This window comes from Pogona vitticeps, chromosome 4 (assembly GCF_051106095.1).
Source record: "Pogona vitticeps strain Pit_001003342236 chromosome 4, PviZW2.1, whole genome shotgun sequence".
Classification (NCBI taxonomy): Eukaryota; Metazoa; Chordata; class Lepidosauria; order Squamata; family Agamidae; genus Pogona; species Pogona vitticeps.
In genome coordinates this window covers 41310366-41330392 of record NC_135786.1, presented here as the reverse complement: position 1 = coordinate 41330392, position 20027 = coordinate 41310366, and the positions used below count along the sequence as shown (strand labels likewise).

The following is a 20027-nucleotide window of genomic DNA, read 5'->3' as shown; positions in this document are numbered from 1 at the left end:
TCTGCTTTAAAATTTTCATTTAAGTTTTGACAAACACACAACATACATGTAGAACAGTGTGATGGGAATTGTTGTTGTTTTTCAAGTGGTAGCAAGTTTTTCTACTCCTCCACCAGAGATCCATTTATTTTAAGGTGGATGTGGAATCAATTGACTGAAATTAATTCCACATATGTAAACACCCCATCCAGTTTTTAAAATTTCAGCTTTCTGATACAGCGCTATATTAGATAGCAATAATTTTTTTAAAAAGCATTTCAATGCAGTTGCAAAAAAAGCTGGTGGTGCTCCATCCCTCAACCAATCTCTTTTCACTTCACCTGTCCCTGAGCCACTCTCACCCTCACCTCTTGCCCCCTCCTTCCCTTTCCACCCCTTTCCCTCTTGTCCTCCTCCCCCTTCTTAATACTGTTCTCCCTGCCACCGCCCACCCCATCTCAGCCAAGCTGAGCTATCTTCTTGGAAGCAAAGTCAGAAACGACTTATAGCAGCCCTAACAGCCCGTGGGATAGGAATACGAAGCTCCCGTGTCTAATACAAATAACAAATTTTGCAGACCTCTCAAACCAAGGGCAGCAGGAAAAAAATTATAATCCGTTTGCTTTGCCTATAAAACATTTTGAAGGGCCAGCCCTCTCCTCTACTGCAGAAAGAAGTACAGTACTGGGGAAAGATCCATTTAGCACTAGCAGGTGCAGCCAAATGAGCCACAGCTGCATAGGTGATCACCAGGGAATTGCTGTGCCTCATTTGCCTAAATGATTCACTCTCAGACCCATGAGACTTTCCCTTCCCCCAAAAGAATGTTTCTCTGCAGAGAGGTCGATGAAATTTACTGACTGAGGGTAAATGCTCCATCTGTGGGGGGAGCGCCGGGCAGGTGAGAATGGAGTCTTCTGTAACTCTGTTTACTTGTAGCTCAGATGAGATCTGTCTGAGAGGCAGTGTGGTATAGTGGACAAAGTGAAGGACTAGGACTCAGTAAACCTGGATTCAAATCCTTGCTCAGCTGTAGGCACTACTTTGGGGTGGGATGGCACTGATAAATCCACACTTCAAGATATTTCATGTATCTTGAAACCCCATTAGAGTTGCATAATTCAGAGACAACTCGATGGTGCATAGCAGCTACCAATGAAAACAAACTAGAGCAACACTTCTACGTTCACCTTTTGTTCAAGCATCTCTTGGAGGTCTTTGCTTTTTGCTTTTATGGGAAGCAGCACCAGCGGGAGAGGCTGAATTTCTTATCTGATTTGTCCTGCTTCTGCCTTTCTCCCTTCCCTTCCCTTTACTGAACTGTACATCTTTTCTGGTGCAAGTGCTGTTCTTTGCCTGCTGTCTTTTTTTTTTTTAATGGCACGTTATACAATGCAGTTTATTGTATTAACACAGTTTTGCCAGCTTAGCATCCCTTAAATTATTACTGCTGATTAAGCATAGGCCATAATGTTGCCTGATTATGAATATATATATATATATATATATATATATATATATATATATATATATATATATATATATATAAAGTATGATGGATAAATCTTTCACTTCTTGTTTTATTAAGTCAGAGATGAATTGTTCCCTTCAGCACAGGATGCAACTAGCTGTAATTATGTCCTATTACTTCTAAGTAATCTGTCAATGTTTCTTTGTTTGATTTTTTTATTTCTTTTTTTTTTTGCATGGAGCTGCATATTAACTCCTTTTTCATTAGCAGAGAGAGGCGAATGAAATAATGTACATTGAACTCAGTATTTTCAAAGCAAACCCAGTAGGGTGGAGGAAGAGATTTGCATGAATTGTTTGTAAAGGGTGGGAGTGCAAAACTACAAGACTAGCAAAAATGAAAATGACCTTTCATAATACAATGGGAGAATCTCTTTGCTTGGCTGAATGGTTGTCTGGCCTTATATAAACGCAAATATTAATGTAGCATCTTAATTGACTTTGGGTAGGGTCACTGTGTCCTTTTCGTGTTAATGTTCTTCTAATGAAGGAGGCTATTAGTAAAAACCAAATGTCACTGTGTTTACCATTGCATGTACTCCAACTGAATTAACAAAATCCAATAGGACTGTGATAACAAAGCAAAGCAAAAACATTAATGTTTGCAGGACTGGTATCTCTACATCTGATTACAAATGTTATCCAAGACATCGTACTGTACCATAGTTGTTGCTTCCCTGTTTATGCATGCTTTCAGCCTTCTGGATATAAATTAAGGTGAGCATGATGGCATAATTGACATGTCAGTGGAATATTCTCACGAACAAGGAAAGGTTATTTGCCATTTTGAAAGTGTGCTCCATCTGTGCTGCCCCAAACCTGCAAATCTGCTTTACAAAGTGTACATGAATCTATTTAGAATTACTTTAAAAGAAAGCTGAGGATTAGTATATGTGGAATTTCATAAAAATTGTAATAAATCAATTAAAGCACGTGATTTTAAAAAAAAGAAGGCGGTGTGTCCAGAAAACAACAGCCATTGAAGCATTCTCCCCTCCAAAAAATGCATCATCAAAAAGGAGGACTAAAGAAGATAAAGGTTTGAATAAATTGTACTAAATTATGCGCTAACTTGCAAGGTAGGAAATGATAGAAATAACAGCTACAATTTAAATAGAGAGGTAATAAATATAGCTTATGTTTCTTGCATTAGAAGAGCCTTTCTGTGTTTACATCAGGACTATTTGATTAATTACTACTCGAGGGTGGCAGCTTCATATGTTATTTTTGCTTCACATGTTGTTTTTGCCCAAAAGCTTTTTTCTTACCAGTAACACCAATAAGATAAAAAAGCAATTTGTAAGAACTATAAAGATGACCTTTTCATTTATATTTTATATTCCCAACAGTGAACTGCATGATTACAGATGTGCAGTTCTGGGAAAGAGGGGGGATTTAGAGGTAGAAACAGGCTCTCCATTATTTCCCAGGTCTTCATATTCCTACTCATGATTATCTGAAATCAGTTCATGTTGCTATAGCAACAAATGCTTTGGACCTATATTGACATGTGCAAGTCCATGTCTTTTCAGGTCACATGCATATTAGCCACTGTACTGTTAAGTCAGCAGAGTGGTGCATAATGCCGCTGCGGTAAAATGTCATGCATTTTATCTACATTTGTTAAAGTGCCCATGTTTGTGTTAAACAGGGAATCTGAATTAAATGCATATTGGGCGATTAATACATCTGTACTTGATAGTATTATGTGCATTTTATTATTATTATTATTATTATTATTATTATTATTATTATTATTATTATTGTTGTTGTTGTTGTTGTTGTTGTTGTTGTTGTTGTTGTTGTTGTTGTTGTTGTTGTTGTTGTTTATTATTATTATTATTATTATTATTATTATTATTATTATTATTATTATTATTATTATTATTATTATTATTATTAACAAACCAGCATATTGAATTATCTTTGAGTTCAAAAAGTTACAGAAGTCACCTTAAAAGCAGGGCAAACAAATAGTAGCACTGGTTATAGTTCTGTCTTGCAAGCTCTTGGGAATTTATATAATGTGCCGCTTTCAAGAGGAGCCACTGTAGTGTAAAATGCACAAGGCCAATCTATCATAAATAAGTGCTTTTCTCCAGAAACTGTGAACAGGAATAACCAGGCCCTTGCAACCCTTTGAAGTAATCACATGACATGCTAGAGCAGCTTTTTGAATGAGGATGAAGCTAGCCAGCATCCCCCATGGAAGGATGACCTTTAAAGGTTCAGCATGAATGGAAACAGCAGAGAATGGCTTCTGACTCCAAGGATCTGACAGGGTGAAGCATTTGTCGAGGGTTAGTTGCCAGCAGCTATTCCCATTGCCGAGAAGTCATAATATAATGCAGCATTCTGACTTCAACAGCTCCAGGGAAGGCAATTTCTTGACATTGTAGGGCAGTAAGAAAGCAGTCTTCATCCTCACAGATTCTGCCAGCCTTCCTTTCATCCCTATTTTCCCAAGTTCACAAAGGCAGCACTTAATTTTTAAAAGAAAAGGGGGCAATGCTCAAGGCTAGCTGGAATTAAGATAGTCATCCATCATCCGTAAAATAGGGTACTCATTTCAGAATGCAGTAGGATTGGTGTAATTCTATGCCATGTGAGACTAGCAGGCCCACTCTCCATATTATGCAAATAAAATTCCCCTTCCCCCTTCAGGAGCCTCAAGGTACAGTAGTTAAACTGCAGTACTGCAGTCAAAACTCTGCTCATGACCTAAGTGTGATCCTGATGGATTCAGGTAGTTAGCTTGATGTTGACTCAGCCTTTCATCCTTCAGAGGTTGGTAAACTGAGAACCCAACTCTGTGAGAGCTGGCAATGCGTAGGCTGAATTATTAAATTATAAATTGCCTAGAGAATGCTTTAAGCACTATGGGGTAGTATATAAGCAGCACACTTTGCTTTTCTGCTTTGCTTTTCCTAGGCTGAGATAAATCACATCTCAGTATTACACGTGGCCTGTTCCAACAAGCTGTGATTTACAAGTGAGATGAAAATTGTTTGTGGGACAAGTGCAAGTTACAATGAAATGAAATGGCAATCTTTGGTAATGGGCTTGTCCAGAAGGGGGAATTTGGAGAGGTCTTGTTTGCACTTGAAAGGTTTTTTATCTTCAGTGCAATCTATTTTATCTCTCACTTGAGCAATTCTTCTGTTCACACTGGCGAAGTTAATTCTCTTGTGAGAAAGGTCCACACAGGTCTTTGGCTCACTAGTTTACTCATGAGCAAGGTTTACCTGGTTTACTCACAAGCAATGTTTACACAGTTTATTCACCAGTAAGGAAGCAGCGTCAACAGTAGCAAAGGACAGTGGCGGTGTGAGGGGGAAACAGTGGTGAAGAGATGGGAGGCAGGTAATCCCCGGCTCTTTCTCCTCATCCAGGGCTTTGGTGGGACTGCTCTGCCTTTGGTGACAAAACCCATAGAGTCAACATAACTTCCTTCCCTGCCTTTTCTTGTCGTCATTATTCAGCTGGTCACAGTGACTTTTCTTTTGTTGTTGTTAAATGAAGTTAGAAGCATACTGAAACATCAATGTTTCAACCTAGAATTGTTCTGCATCAGTTAAGGAAATATTAACAAACAACAAGAAGAAAATAGAGGAGAGGGTCTCTCCATCCTCCCTTTTAATGTCACAACTGACCTAATATGTCACAGGGTTGTCAGCTCAGATAACGCCACCCACAGTTTCATTTGGGTGAAAATAACCATCTGTAAAGCCTATCCAGTGGGATGCTTAGGAACGCATTGAATCATTCAATAAAAAACAAACACAAGTCCCTAACACTGTGCCAGAAAGGAGTGGGGCAGCTTTTAAGGGGAAAGGATGGAGTTGAAAAACATATGTATTAGAATTGGGGGTATTTGTATTGGTATATCCCCCACAGGTGCAGATAACGAGGGTACAGCCCCATTGGGCCAGACTGTCCACTCGCAGTTCCACCATTCCCGCGAGCTCCATGGAGCCTTCCTGTCTATTGCTCTCAATAGATTTGCCAATCCTGGCAGAAGGTGGGAGGACGAGCCTCTCTGCCAGGTCGCTGAGTGGCTAATCCATCGCAAGCAATGGAGAGATAAGAAGGTTATGTGGAGCTCGCAGCGTGATGGACAGGTGAGTGACCTTCGTTATCTGCACCTGTGGGGGGGGATATTGGAGCTGGGAGTTTAGATTGAGATTGGAAATTTGTGCTTTGGGAGTTTGGAGTAGAGAGAGATGGGGTTGGCGGCCGAGAGTGTATGAAGAAGGAGTTAAAGATATTGATTGTAAGAGTTAAAGATATTGATTGTACCTTCATTACCTGCAACAACTTCTATTTGGTTCTTTTAAAATGACACATTGCCTGGACCTCTATGATTAATAATAAACAATGTTGATGTAATCAACTGGTGGCAGCGACACGACATGTAACTTGTGCCCTGTGATTGGTGAAACAACCAAGGGACAGACGAGAATGTCACAAATTGGTATATCTTGACCTGGCGGTTACCATGGAGATCCAGGTAATATCCGTGGTCTGGTCCACCCACTTTCATCTTTGGTGGATCACCCAGCTGCGTCCCTATCTAGACACAGGGGTGCTCACCACGTTGGTGCATGTGCTCATAGTCTCAAGAATAGACTACTGTAATAGGCTCTACGTGGGGCTTCCTTTGAGGCTGATGCACAAGCTTCAAAAGGTCCAGAATACAGTGGCCAGGCTATTAACTGGGGTGAAAAAATTCTATTTCCCCCACCCTGGCCACCTTGCACTGGTTACCTATTCACTTCCTCATTGACTTCAAGGTGTTGACTATTACATATAAAGCCCTAAACGGTTTAGGCCCTTGATACTTGGCAGAGCGCCTTCTTCCACATAGTTCTGCCCGTATCACCCATTCTAATCAGGCCGGGCAGCTGAGGGGCCTAATGCTGAGAGAGGTCCAAAGGAAAAAAAATCAGGCCTTTTCAGCAGTGGCCCCTCATTTCTATAACAATTTGCCTATAGAGATCTGCCTCGCCCCCTCGTTGAGGGCCTTTAAGACCAATTTGAAGACATGACTATATAGGCAGCCCTTCCCAACAGCCATCACCTAGTCTATTTTTCTTCTCCTTTTCTCTTTTCCATCTTGGATTCTGTTGTTAAATTGGGTCGTATTTTTAGTATATTTTTATTTTCATAGTTTATTTTTTGTCTAAACCGCCCAGAGTAGACACGTTCTAGATGGGCAGTATATAAGTCTAATAAAATAATAAAATAAATAATAAATACTGTATGTTTGTTTTTCTCTATGAGGAACGGTAAGTAACATTTTGTTCTTTCTCATTACAGAAATCTCTGAGAGACTGTACTGAGATAGTAAGTGTCAGCTGAGGTAAACTAACAAAGAGATGGGCATGAACTGCTGGTTTGTTTTTTGGCTGTTGGGGGTTGGACCAGTCATGCTATAGCTGTATTTATTTGGAGTGGAAATTGACTTACAATAAGGGTGCATCAATGAATCCCATGTTTAGAGCATGGTGGGTTGATCTATAGTCTGAATTTCCTTATTTTGGAAATTCTATAAACTATAACTTTTTTGCTTTAAAGTTTTGTTCTACTTTGTTGTTTTTATTTTTGTTTTTAGGGTGTTTAACAGCTTTTTCTGAACTATAGGAAACACAGAAACACAAAGATTAATTCTGAGAAAATAAATTCTATCTTTACCGAGGAAACAAAGATAAAAGAAAATTCCTTAAAAGGTTCCATATACAGTAAATACACAAAGCAAACAACAATGAAACATCTTGGACTCATGTAGAATCTCTAAAACACATCTGACCTTGCTGGCAGTCTGGTTTCAAGAGTCACCAACACACGTCCCAATTTCTGAACCATTTACTTTAACCCCAAACTGTATTCAGTTCTTCAAAACAAAAACAAAACAAAACAAAAAAAACCACCCTGGTTTATGAATCTAGCATACTGTGCTTTTTTACCCTCAATTCAAAAAGCCAGGAAATAGCCTGATATTGCTCCACAATGTGTTGCCAGCAGGAAAAAGGATCCTGAGCTTTACATAGCAAAGGGCAGCTTGAATACTGATGACACCAATGGCAGCATTCAAGATGGTCTACAGCATTGGTCCTCAACCTTGGGCCTCCAGATGTTCTTCGACTTCAACTCCCAGAAATCCTGGCCATAAGAGGTGGTGATGTAGGCTTCTAGTAGCTGTAGTCCAAAAACATCTGGAGGCCCAAGATTGGGGACCACTGGTCTACAGTATACCCTCTTCTGCTCACTACCATTCACAAAATGACACCACACAGGAAAAAATCCCAGAAGCTGATTCCATTTTAAAAAATCTGTTATCCACTTCTTGCCCAAACATAAAGCAATTGTTAGGACTGTTTTTTGTTTGTTTTATTTTAGGGGTTGGGTGTAGGCATGGGAAAAATAGGGCATGGGGTAAACAGAGGGTGCAAATAAACATTTTAGAATACTCATTATCATCTGTTACATTTCATATGTACATATGTTCATAGGTACATATGTTCCCGGTAAAACTTAGTTATGGTATACATTCTATTTCTAAATTGATCATAGGCTTTCTATTATCAAAAATTAATTTGCATTCTATTTTTCAGTGAGTCATAACATTTTGCCAACAGTCATTATGATTCTTCTTTCTTGTTGGATCTGACCATTCTGATAATTTATCCATTTCCAGGATTTTTGCTATTAACTCATCTTGTGATGGAGGGCTGTTTTTCAACAAGTGTATAGTACATGTTAGTGAGCAGAAGAGGTCCAGTTTCAAAGTTTTGTTTGTTTATTTGAGGAGCCCCTTTTTTCCATGTATAGAGGCGACTCTATACATGGAAATCTCCAGATGGGCAATATCGAATTCAGATTGATTATATTCTCTGCAGCCAAAGATGGAGAAGCTCTATACAGTCAGCAAAAACAAGACCTGGACCTGATTGTGGCTCTGATCATCAGCTTCTCATAGCAAAATTCAAGCTTAAACTGAAGAGAGTAGGAAAAACCACTGGGCTACTCAGGTATAATCTAAACCAAATCCCTTATGAATACACAGTGGAAGTGAAGAACAGATTTAAGGAACTCAATTTGGTGGACAGAGTGACTGAAGAACTTTGGATAGAGGCTCGTAACATTGTACAGGAGGCAGCAACAAAAACCATCCCAAAGAAAAGGAAATGCAAGAAAGCAAAGTGGCTGTCCAATGAGGCCTTACAAATAGCAGAGAAGAGAAGGGAAACAAAATGCAAGGGAGATAGGGAAACTTACAGATAATTGAATGCAAACTTCCAAAGAACAGCAAGGAGAGACAAGAGGGCCTTCTTAAATGAATAATGCAAAGAAATAGAGGAAAATAAGAGAAAAGGAAAAACCAGAGATCTGTCAAGGAAAATTGGAGATATTAGAGGAACATTTTGTGCAAAGATGGACATGATAAAGGACAAAAATGGTAGGGACCTCACAGAAGCAGAAGACATCAAGAAGAGGTGGCAGGAATACACAGAGGAATTATATCAGAAAGATTTGGATATCCCGGACAACCCAGACAATGTAGTTGCTGACCTTGAGCCAGACATCCCGGAGAGTGAAGTCAAGTGGGCCTTAGAAAGCCTGCCTAACAACAAGGCCAGTGGAGCTGATGGCATTCCAGTAGAACTATTTAAAGTCTTAAAAGATGATGCTGTTAAGGTGCTATACTCAATATGCCAGCAAGATTGGAAAACTCAGCAGTGGCCAGAGAATTGGAAAAGATCAGTCTATATCCCAATCCCAAAGAACGGCAGTGCCAAAGAATGCTCCAACTACTGTACAATTGCACTCATTTCCCACGCTAACAAGGTTATGCTCAAAATCCTATAAAATAGGTTTCAGAGGTATGTGGACCGAGAACTCCCAGAAGTACAAGCTGGATTTTGAAGGGGCAGAGGAGCTAGAGACCAAATTGCTAACATGCACTGGATCATGGAGAAAGCCTGAGAGTTCGAGAAAAACATCTATTTCTGTTTCATTGACTATGCAAAAGCCTTTGAATGTGTGGACCATGGCAAACTATGGCAAGTCCTTAAAGAAATGGGAGTGCCTGACCACCTTATCTATCTCCTGAGAAACTATATGTGGGACAGGAAGCAACAGTTAGAATTGGCTATGGAACAACTGATTGGTTCAAAATTGGGAAAGGAGTATGACAAGTCTGTATATTGTCTCCAGTCTTATTTAACTTATATGCAGAATACATCATGTGGAAGGTTGGACTGGATGAATCCCAAGCCGGAATTAAGATTGCCGGAAGAAATATCAACAACCTCCGATATGCAGATGATACCACTCTGATGGCAGAAAGTGAGGAGGAATTAAAGAACCTTGTAATGAGGGTGAAAGAAGAGAGTGCAAAAAAAAAAAAAAAAAGACGGTATGAAACTCAGCAGGAAAAAAAAACTAAGATCATGGCCACTGGTCCCATCACCTCCTGGAAAATAGAAGGGAAGGATATGGATGCAGTGACAGATTTTACTTTCCTGGGCTCCCTGATCACTGCAGATGGTCACAGCAGCCATAAAATTAAAAGACACCTGCTTCTTGGGAGGAAAGTGATGACAAACCTAGACAGCATCTTAAAAAGCAGAGACATCTCCTTGCCAACAAAAGTCCGAATAGTCAAAGCTATGGTTTCTCCAGTAGTGATGTATGGAAGTGAGAGCTGGACCATAAAGAAAGCTGACCGCCAAAGAATTGACGCCTTTGAATTGTGGTGCTGGAGGAGGACTGCAAGGAGAACTAACCTATCAATTCTAAAGGAAATCAACCCTGAGTGCTCACTGGAAGGACAAATCCTGAAGCTGAGGCTTCAGTACTTTGGCCATCTCATGAGAAGAGAAGACTCCTTGGAAAAGACCTTGATGTTGGGAAAGTGTGAAGGCAAGAGGAGAAGGGGACGACAGAGGATGAGATGGTTGGACAGTGTCATTGAAGCAACCAACATGAATTTGACACAGCTCCGGAAGGCAGTGGAAGATAGGAGGGCCTGGTGTGCTCTGCTCTTTGGGGTCATAAAGAGTTGGACACGACTAAACAACTAAACAACGACGACGATGAAATGCTGAATTGGGCAGTTGCACAATATCTGTTGCTGCACTCTCATGCAGCATTACCATCACTTTAGCCTAATCTAAGACATCTCAATAGAATTTAATGCCACATCACTACAGTGGTGCCTCGCATTAAGACGTTAATTCGTTCCAGCGAAATTGCTGTAGAATGAAAACGTCATACTGCGAAAATAATAAACCCATTGAAACGCATTAAAACCTGTTTAATGCATTCCAGTGGGCTAAAAACTCACCATCCAGCGAAGATCCTCCATAGGCCCGCCATTTTCGGTGGCTGTCTTGCGAGGATTCCATCGCAGAAAACAGCGGGGAGCCATTTTATTTACCTGGCGGCTATTTTGAAACCACCGTAGGAAAATCGTCGTTTTGCAAAGAATCAGTTCCTGAAGCAGGGAACCGATCATCGCAAAGTGAAAAAATCCTATTCAGACCATCGTTTTGTGATCACGAAAGTGATCGCGAAAAAGTCATCATAATGCGGTTTCGTCGTAATGAGGGGCAATCGTAAAGCGGGGCACGACTGTAATTCTAGTAACTCAAACACACACACACACACACACACACACACACAGAGAGCACATCCTATAAAACTGTGTTACTCTGAAAAATTTCTGTCCTATAATTTGCAAATATGCGATTCTATTGCTCAGTAAAGAGATAAAGCCTAGCCAGTGACACTGAGCAGAGAATAAACTTAAACTGAAACAAATTAAGCAGTTTGTTAATAATACAGAAATAAACAAAGCAATCTGGTGTGCATAGTAAAAGAATTTGAGCAAAGCAATGAACAAACCAGCAATAATTCAAAATCTGAATGATTTATTATGTACAAAATAATGTGCAAATACAGTTGAAGCAATTTAAATATTCTAGGTCTTGCAAAAAGTGTATACAGTTAAGTCATGTTTAACTGATTTAATTAGAGCATATCTTTGAACATTTCACATTTGAAAATAGTAATGTGAATGTAGATTGGCAAGACTCATGGCTGAGCAACATGAGGACATGGTCATGGGTATGGCCAAACAACTTGAGGACACGATTAAAGGCAGAAATTATGGAGAAAGAACACCACACAACTGCAATATTTTAAGTGCAGAATTTAAATGTGTGTGTTGCATTTAGAGAAGTCTTGGAGGGAGGAGAGAACATTTGTATACCTCTTTCTGGATATGTAAAATGCTTGACAACACCTACTTCACAAGCTCCTCTTTTCCCCATTTGGGAAAACTTGTGGGCTCCGTTTCACTTTATGGAAAACAACGAACACTGAAATTGAACAATAATGCTGAAGTGGAAGGATAGTGTTTGTTGCTGCTATTTGAGATTGGTTGTTTTTCTCTTGAAGAGGATGTGTTTGCTGCTAACCTCCTTCTACTGTATCTTTTTAAAAGGGAAAAAAAATCAGTCCAAAATCCCTGCAGAATAACCTTAATCATTTTTGTAGAGTGATTTCCCACAGCACTTCAGAGGGCAATTTCCTCATGGGGAATACAGTGTTGCCAATGCTATATGTGTCAATGAAGTCAAATTATGCATATTTATATTCTAAACACAGTGGTGTGGGTTTTTTGGGGGCGGAGTGTAGAATAAAGCAGCTCTGGGTTCCAGAGATGATAAATAGGTCAGCCTGATATAATGAGACTGTAGACAATCCCTGCAGTACTGATATGTTCAGCGTATTGGGTCTCAAGAGACAATTAGGCCCGCCAAGATTTCAAGACATCTCTTCCAGTGTAAAATTCACATTGGCACACATGCACAAGAAAGGGTATTTCTGTAACATTCTCTGTTGCATCTAACAACACTTTGCATTTAATCTTTTCAACTTCAACGCCTACAAGTTTGACAGTCACTGAGGATTCTTCCCCTCCTTTTTTTTCCACAATGATACCTTACAAAAACTAAACTGCGTGCATATAAGCATGAAGTCACTGATATCACATCAGTGACTTTGATAATGCCTGGGACCAGAGAGAGTAAATAACATCTCATCTAAATCATGTCTGCTTAAATGTAGGTTATTTTTTTTCCAAAGCCCTTTAACTCTCAGAAATTTAATATTGTGATGTCACTTGTAAGACAAGTAATTGGATAGGGAGTAGCTGTATGGGAACATAAGATTAAAGGAAGAATTTGAAGTAACGTCAGTCATTTTAAAATTTATTTTCTTCTCCTTTCATCATGAATCTGACTCAGGAGATTTGGCCAACGGGTGATATTCAGCTCCTGTATTTTGCTTTCCTGCTGAGGGAGGCTGGTCAGGGAAATGGATCTTGCAGAGTACCTGAAGGAAGAGAGGGCAAAGAAAATTCTTTGGTTATTAAAGCAGTAAATCCAGAGGGACTTTGGTTTGGTTTGCATTCATCTTTGAGCAAACCCCTCAAATCCCAAATCTGCTGATGTCTTCCAGAAAAAGAAAATGGAAATGCTTTGATGAGATGATGAGAGGGAGGCATATAGTGGCACATGTCTGAAGCAGCTGTCTTGTCCTTCTTTTAAAGATTTAAGGATCCGGCGGTACCTTTCCTTAAGTGCAAAAAAGGAGACTTGTCAAAACAGCCCAGAAAGACTCTAGTCACATTTAACATTCCATCCATTTCTCTATGAAATTTCATAACACCTGAAAGAAATTTGAACGGTGCGGGATCAAGTTTTTCTTCTTCATGAGACATTTATAACAAAACAGCAAGCTTTCATAATCTTGGTCTCTCACACTGCCTTTTAAGAAAAAGTATCCAACATGAATTCTTGAAGGCTTTCATAGCTGGGATCTAATGGTTGTTGTAGGTTTTTCGGGTTGTTTGCCCATATTCTGGAGGTTTTTCTTCCTAATGTTTTGCCAGTCTATGTAGCCAGCATCTTCAGAGGACAGGAGTTAGACAGAAGATTGGGTGATTATGGTGATCAGGGTGTTTTTTGTTATGCATGTATTGTTGTGATAAGGGGGGAGATGATCTGTCACTGTGATTGATGGGAATCATAGAATCATTTCAAAATACAGAAGTACTGGACAACACCAGCAATCATTATGTTAGACTACACAGGGAAGCCACTGAAATCCACAAACACCAGCACAGCTTCAACAAAAAAGAAGAAAGTCTAAAGCTCAACAAAGCCTGGCTCCCAGCACTGAAAAATACAGCTTGCAAAAAGGTCAACGAACTCTACCCAGCCACAAGGACCGGTGATCACCGCACAGAAAAGACTAGCTAACAACACTCCTCAATCACAGTGACAGATCATCTCTCCCCTTAACACAACAAGACACCCATAACAAAAAAACACCCTGATCATCATAATCACCCAATCTCCTGAAAAGGACAAAAAGCTGATCCCGCAGCTACAAATACTCAACTAACCCACACACTACACCAGAACACAGAGGACTCCTGTCCTCTAAAGGTGCTGGCTACAGAGACTGCGGAAATGTTAGGAAGATAAACCCACAGAACACAGCCAAACAGCCCAAAAAACCTACAGCTACCCAACATAACTTACATAAAATCAGAAAAAAAATTGTGTACAGAGGAGTGGAATAGCAATGGCGCAGAATACAGCTTTATGACATTTTTCACAGCAGGAGTAATGGCAGAACCTGCTGCAGTGTCAGAGCACCTGGCAGGATGTGTGTACTTTGGGAAGTGAATGAGGTGATAACAAGAATTGCAAATTTTAGAATAAATTTTGTTAAGTTAACTTTGTAGAGGAAGTCCCATTAGCAATTTAAATGGCAGTGGTTCTTTACAAAATTATTTCAGTTTCAATTAAAATCTAAAGTTTACATTTTGGCTGAAGACAGAGAGCCTATTTAACCTCATGTATTGTGTTTGTGTGGTTGAGATGCACAGACTACACAGCTCATTGGCACTTATTCTCTGGGAACTATGCATAGCATTGCAATCATGTCTTTGAGATGTTATAGATGTTCAGGTTTGGACATCTTGTTTTATGATGTGTTAACCACAACCATATTTTTCTATGCTTTTAGTTGTATTTAATGTATTGTAATTTTATCCTTGCTATACTTTTTGACTTTTGATTTGCGCCCCTAATATATTGATGTTGTTATTTGCTATTTTGCTACTTTGTTGTTTTATGTTACTTGTAAACCACCCAGAGTGGCCTTGGCTGCCAGATGGGTAGTAAATAATAATAATAATAATAATAATAATAATAATAATAATAATAATAATAATAATAATAATAATAATAATAATAATAATAATAATAATAATAATAATAATAATAATAATAATGGTGGTGGTGGTGGTGGTGGTGGTGGTGGTGGTGGTGGTGGTGGTGGTGGTGTTAGGTCCTCTAAATCAGTGGTCCCCAACCTTGGGCCTACAGATGTTCTTGGACTACATCTCCCAGAAGCCTTCACCACCACATCTGCTGGCCAGGATTTCTGGGAGTTGAAGTCCAAGAACATCTGGAGGCCCAAGGTTGGGGACCAATGCTCTAAATTATGGAAGAGCGGGGTATAGAAGGAAATATTTGTATATATATGTCCTGTTTTAAACCACGATTCCCAAGCCAGCATCAATGATGGAATCTGAGACTAGCAGCTCAAGAAGCAATTTTCCCAGATTTTGCGTATGTATGTATTAGGGTTCATGGCTAGGAGTTCTGCTGGGTTAGACTGGGGAATGCCATAACAAATTCCTACATAAAGTGATGATTAATATAAGGCAGGATGAAAGTCCACATGGAAACTTGAATAGAAAAGGAGAACACACATACACACAAAATCAAATTAGTCAGATGATTTCTTTTTTTAAAAAACTGGCTGAGTGGATCTAAATTACACTAAGCAATTCTGGGCTTGGTTACACTACTGAAATGAATCAGAAGCTGGATCGGGAGTTTTGAACCTGGTTTAAAGTTCCATAGTTTTTAGATCAGTGTATGTGTCCTCTTGGGACAACTTTTAATCTGGTAGTAAGTTGTGTTGTGTATCGGTCAATGGGGCTACATGTGTTTTTAAATCATTGCGTTGATATGTGAATTGGCACCACACAACTCCTGCTTCATATTTCATTTATTTATTTTTTGGGGGGTCCCTTGTCTTTAACTAAAAATATTTTTTTAAAAACAGAAGGAGAGAGATTTTCAGCTGCTTCCCCTACATCAGTGGTTCTTAACCTTTTTGAAAGAAACGCCCCCTTGAGCCATTGAAGAAGTTATCATCGCCCCCCTCCCCGCGGTAATAATATCTTTCTTATTTATTTATTTATTTATTTATTTATTCATTCATTCATTCATTCATTCGTTCATTCATTCATGACACTTAAATCCAATGACCCCTGAAAACAAAATTCAATTCCAGGAAAATGAAATGCCCCCCAAAAGTAACATTTAATGATTTAGTTGCAAGCGAATTTTAAGACACAAAAAGAAATTTTAAAAGGGCATAAAAACAAACCACAATGCAGGAACTAAAAATTTCAAGACGAAAACTCTGAAACTAAATTAAGATTGGAGGAAAATATATATTCATGCACACTGTAAAAAGGCTGCAGCCATCTTAACAGGTTTGGCTTGCTTCAGCGCCCTCCTACCGCCCCCCTTCTGCTCCAGTGCCCCCATGCCGCCCCTTTTCGTTCTACCGCCCCCCTGAAAAATGAAATCACCCCCTGGGGGGCATTATCGCCCACGTTAAGAACCACTGCCCTACATCCCAATTTCAAAAACAAATCTGGGGGAGAGAAGCAGCTTACACACATGCCCACAGAGGGAACTTGCAAGATGCCATCTGGAATTGCACACCAGCTTGCTCACTCTCTGCTGAGCTGCTAAGGAAGGCAAAACTGATGCCTTGACAGATGCTGGATGGTGCTGGTGGCAGAAGGGGAGGAGGAAGCAGCAGAGGCATTGCTGCCACGGCTACTTCTGCTGCCTTCTCTCTTTCTTTCCATTTGTCACTTTAGAAATACAGATTTTGCCTCCATCAAGGTGCAGCAACAGCTGCCCCTCCCATCTTCTTCAGCTGCATGCAGCTGCCTCAGATGCTGTACTTCCCTGGAGGAAAAGAGAAAAGGCAGGCAGGCCAGAAGGGGTTAAAGTGATTTTTCAAGGTCCTTCTATTAATTTTTTTTCCAAAGTAGAACAGCACTAAATCAGAATTACAAAGAGAATATATATATCTATTCTATTGTCTATTTCATGAACAAAACCAGGAATTTAAAACATGTAACTCTTGGGTAGAGAAAGGCTCCATATCATCCCTTTTCCCATTATATTCTCTCTCTCTCTCTCTCTCTCTCTCTCTCTCTCTCTCTCTCTCTCCTCAACATAAACCATTGCTCCTACATCATTCATCTTCCCGAATACCACAAGCATGTGTCTGCTAGGAACAGTAGCTCTAGATCTATGATTAAATTTTGGCCAATGAGTGGGATGGCTTAATCTGCTTGAGCAGTTTATATCACTGGGCATTAAATGTTCCACACGCCCACACAATGCTATTTTGAAGAAAAATCTTCCTTATCCTGACAGAGCCCTGATTCCTGTACAGAATAGAACAGAAACTGGCTTCATATTGACCAAGAGTTCCAGAAACCCCCAAGTTTTTCATATTTTGAAACCACAGCAGTGTTAGATGTGGGTTTTTCGGGTTCTTCGTCCGTGTTCTGAAGGTTGTTCTTCCTGACGTTTCGCCAGTCTCTGTGGTTGGCATCTTCAGAGGACTGGAGTAGGAACTCTGTCCATGTTCTGTTGGTGTTTGTTGGATAGCATTTATACCTGTGGGAACAGGCTTTTGTCTTTTTTCAGGAGATAGGGCGATCAGTATGTTTTTGTTGTGATGAGGGAGTGGGGGGAGAGAGAGATTATCTGTCACTGTGATTGATGGGTGTGGTTAGCTGGTCTTTTTTTTGTGCAGTGATCTCTGGCCCTTGTGGCTGTGTAAGAGTTCCTTGACCTTTTGCAGATTGTATTTTTCAGAATGGGGCACCAGGCCGTGTTTAGTTTCAGGCCTTCTTCTATTCTGTTGAAGTTTTGTTTATGTTTATGGATTTCAGTGGCTTCCCTGTGCAGTCTAACATGCAGATTGCTGGTGTTGTCCAATACTTCAGTATTTTAAAATAGAATTTCATGTCCAGCTTGTTTTAGGGCATGTTCAGCTACTGCTGATTTTTCCGGTTGTTTTAGTCTGCAGTGTCTCTCATGTTCTTTGATTCTGGCATGAATGCTGCATTTTGTGGTTCCAATATATACCTGTACAACTGCAAGATATCCGGTATATTCCCGCAGTGGTGAGGGGGTCCCTTTTGTCCTTTGCTGACTATAACATTTGTTGTATTTTTGTGGTGGGTCTGAATAAGTAACATGGCAGTGTTACCTTATTTTCTTGACAATAATCCACACCTTTCTTTCCCTACTTCTGTCTCTCTTTTTCTTAGAACCATTAATCTTAATTCTGGCTTGGGATTCCTCCAGTCCAGCCTTTCGCATGATGTATTCTGCATATAAGCTAAATAAGCATGGGGACAATATACAGCCTTGTCGTACTCCTTTCCCAATTTTGAACCCATCAGTTGTTCCATATCCAGTTCTAACTGTTGCTTCCTCTCCCACATATAGATTTCTCAGGAGATAGATAAGGTGGTCAAGCACTCCCATTTCTTTTAGGACTTGCCATAGTTTTCTGTGGTCCACACAGTCAAAGGCTTTTGCATAGTCAATGAAGCAGAAGTAGATGTTTTTCTGGAACTCTCTAGCTTTCTCAGCAGAAGTTACTTCAGAGTAAATAGTTCTCTGAGTTGGAGCACCTGTGGTCAGGAGTTCAATTCTCCAGTGTATGTTCTGGGAGAGGATCCAGCCTGTTACCTTGTGCAAGCTATACCATCCCAGAGCACCTCCAGAAAAAAAAAGGCACTGGTAAACCACTCCAAATTACTTTATCCTAGAGAACCCTAGTATGGTAGGTTGTGCGTGCAATGTAGGTTTTGGCAAGCTCTATGAGCTGGGTTTTTGTGCTCTGCTTTACTTCCTCCTCCTTTTTGGAGGCCAATTAATTGTTATTTCCCTTTGTTAGAGAGGGTGGTAGCCACGCACGGAATCCCCTTCTCCAGAATATCCCCTGTGTAGAAGCTATGTGCAAGAGCTTCAGGAAATGTATTCAGGGATTTTGTTTTCTCCTGCACTGTCTCTTACTGGATCGCCTTATTCAATAGAATAACATGTTCCACCTTTACTGAAATCCCAGTTATTGGGGCCACTCCTGTTTAATAGCCATTAATTCATTCAGCAACAAACCACTGTACTCTGCTAGCATGAATACCAAATACACTTACAACAATGTATTCAGTGCTCCCTCTGCCCAGAAGAGAACGGACACACAGTTTGAGAGTTTTCTCAGATTGCACCTGAAGTTCTTTGATTCTGAAATATTTAGGCAATCCACGTGACGGAGTGAGCTCCCGTCGCTTGTCCCAGCTTCTGCTAACCTAGCAGTTCGAAAGCATGTAAAAATGCAAGCAGATAAATAGGTACCACCTTGGTGGGAAGGTAACGGCATTTCATGTCTAGTTGCTCTGGCCACGTGACCATGGAAACTGTCTTCAGACAAACACTGGCTCCCTGGCTTGGAAATGGGGATGAGCACCGCCCCCTAGAGCCGGACACAACTGGACTAAATGTCAAGGGGAACTTTTACCTTTACTTATACTCTGATGGTCTTGGAACTCTTGAGAAACACCCACATGCACCAACTACTGGAGCTGGTCCTGGTCCCATACTCATGATGGTTGTGCAATTCATTGGCCTAATCCTGCCCACTGAGGGAAGGAATCTGCCCTTCTGGAGGCGCCAGGTCCCTTCACTCCCAGTAAATGGTGACAGGAAGAATACCTCACAGAAATTGAAGCTAACTGTGAGGATTATATTTCCTACTCTCAGTCAGAAGCTGCAGCAAAGTGCAAGGGAAGAGAAAACTCAGCTGCCTCACCACTGTAACTTCCTGGAGTTCCTGAAGCACCCACCACCTGAGAATAATTTTCTCCTATCATGCTTCACCACAGAAGGTAGAGGGAGGAGAAAGGGCCAAGCCCCTTGATGTCATCCAGCTGACAAAGAGCTATGGAAGAGAGAAGCCAGCCCCACAACCCCTTTTAATTCCCCTCACTCTTGCCTTAACATTGCCATGAATGTTTCATTTTCTCTTGGTCTTAGCTTCTATCTGCCTGAGTGGGAGAGAGATCATAACTTTCCTAGTCGTTGGGGAAAAAAAGGCCAGCAATATTAAAAATGTATTCAGAACTGCTAGATGCTTGGATTACTGCAGGAACAGCAGCAACCAGATAAGTAGTTGTCGATGGGGAAACCTGCTGAGAGCCTACTGGTGCTCTGATAGTAATCCAGCCAGCAGCATATCTTCAAAGGGATGAACTCTATATG

At 40.3% G+C, this 20027-nt stretch overlaps 2 long non-coding RNA genes across 7 annotated transcripts in view; one reads left to right on the top strand and one right to left on the bottom strand.

Annotated features, from left to right (window-relative positions):
- Positions 1 to 714: 714 nt before the first annotated feature.
- Positions 715 to 20027, top strand: part of LOC110072379 (uncharacterized) — a 59519-nt gene continuing 40206 nt past the window's right edge. The window contains exons 1-3 of one of the 6 annotated variants that reach the window (XR_012086250.2): positions 715 to 880; positions 2118 to 2226; positions 6829 to 6871. This is a non-coding gene — a long non-coding RNA (uncharacterized LOC110072379). Of the gene's footprint in view, positions 881 to 1064; positions 1194 to 2117; positions 2227 to 6828; positions 6872 to 20027 lie in introns of those variants that run through there. The other 5 variants (XR_012086249.2, XR_012086251.2, XR_013545125.1 and 2 more) reach the window with 5 other exon arrangements.
- Positions 6626 to 18503, bottom strand: LOC144589177 (uncharacterized). Its single transcript, XR_013545126.1, has 2 exons — positions 16353 to 18503; positions 6626 to 12912 (listed from the first exon to the last, which is right to left on the bottom strand). It is a non-coding gene; the product is annotated as an uncharacterized LOC144589177 (long non-coding RNA).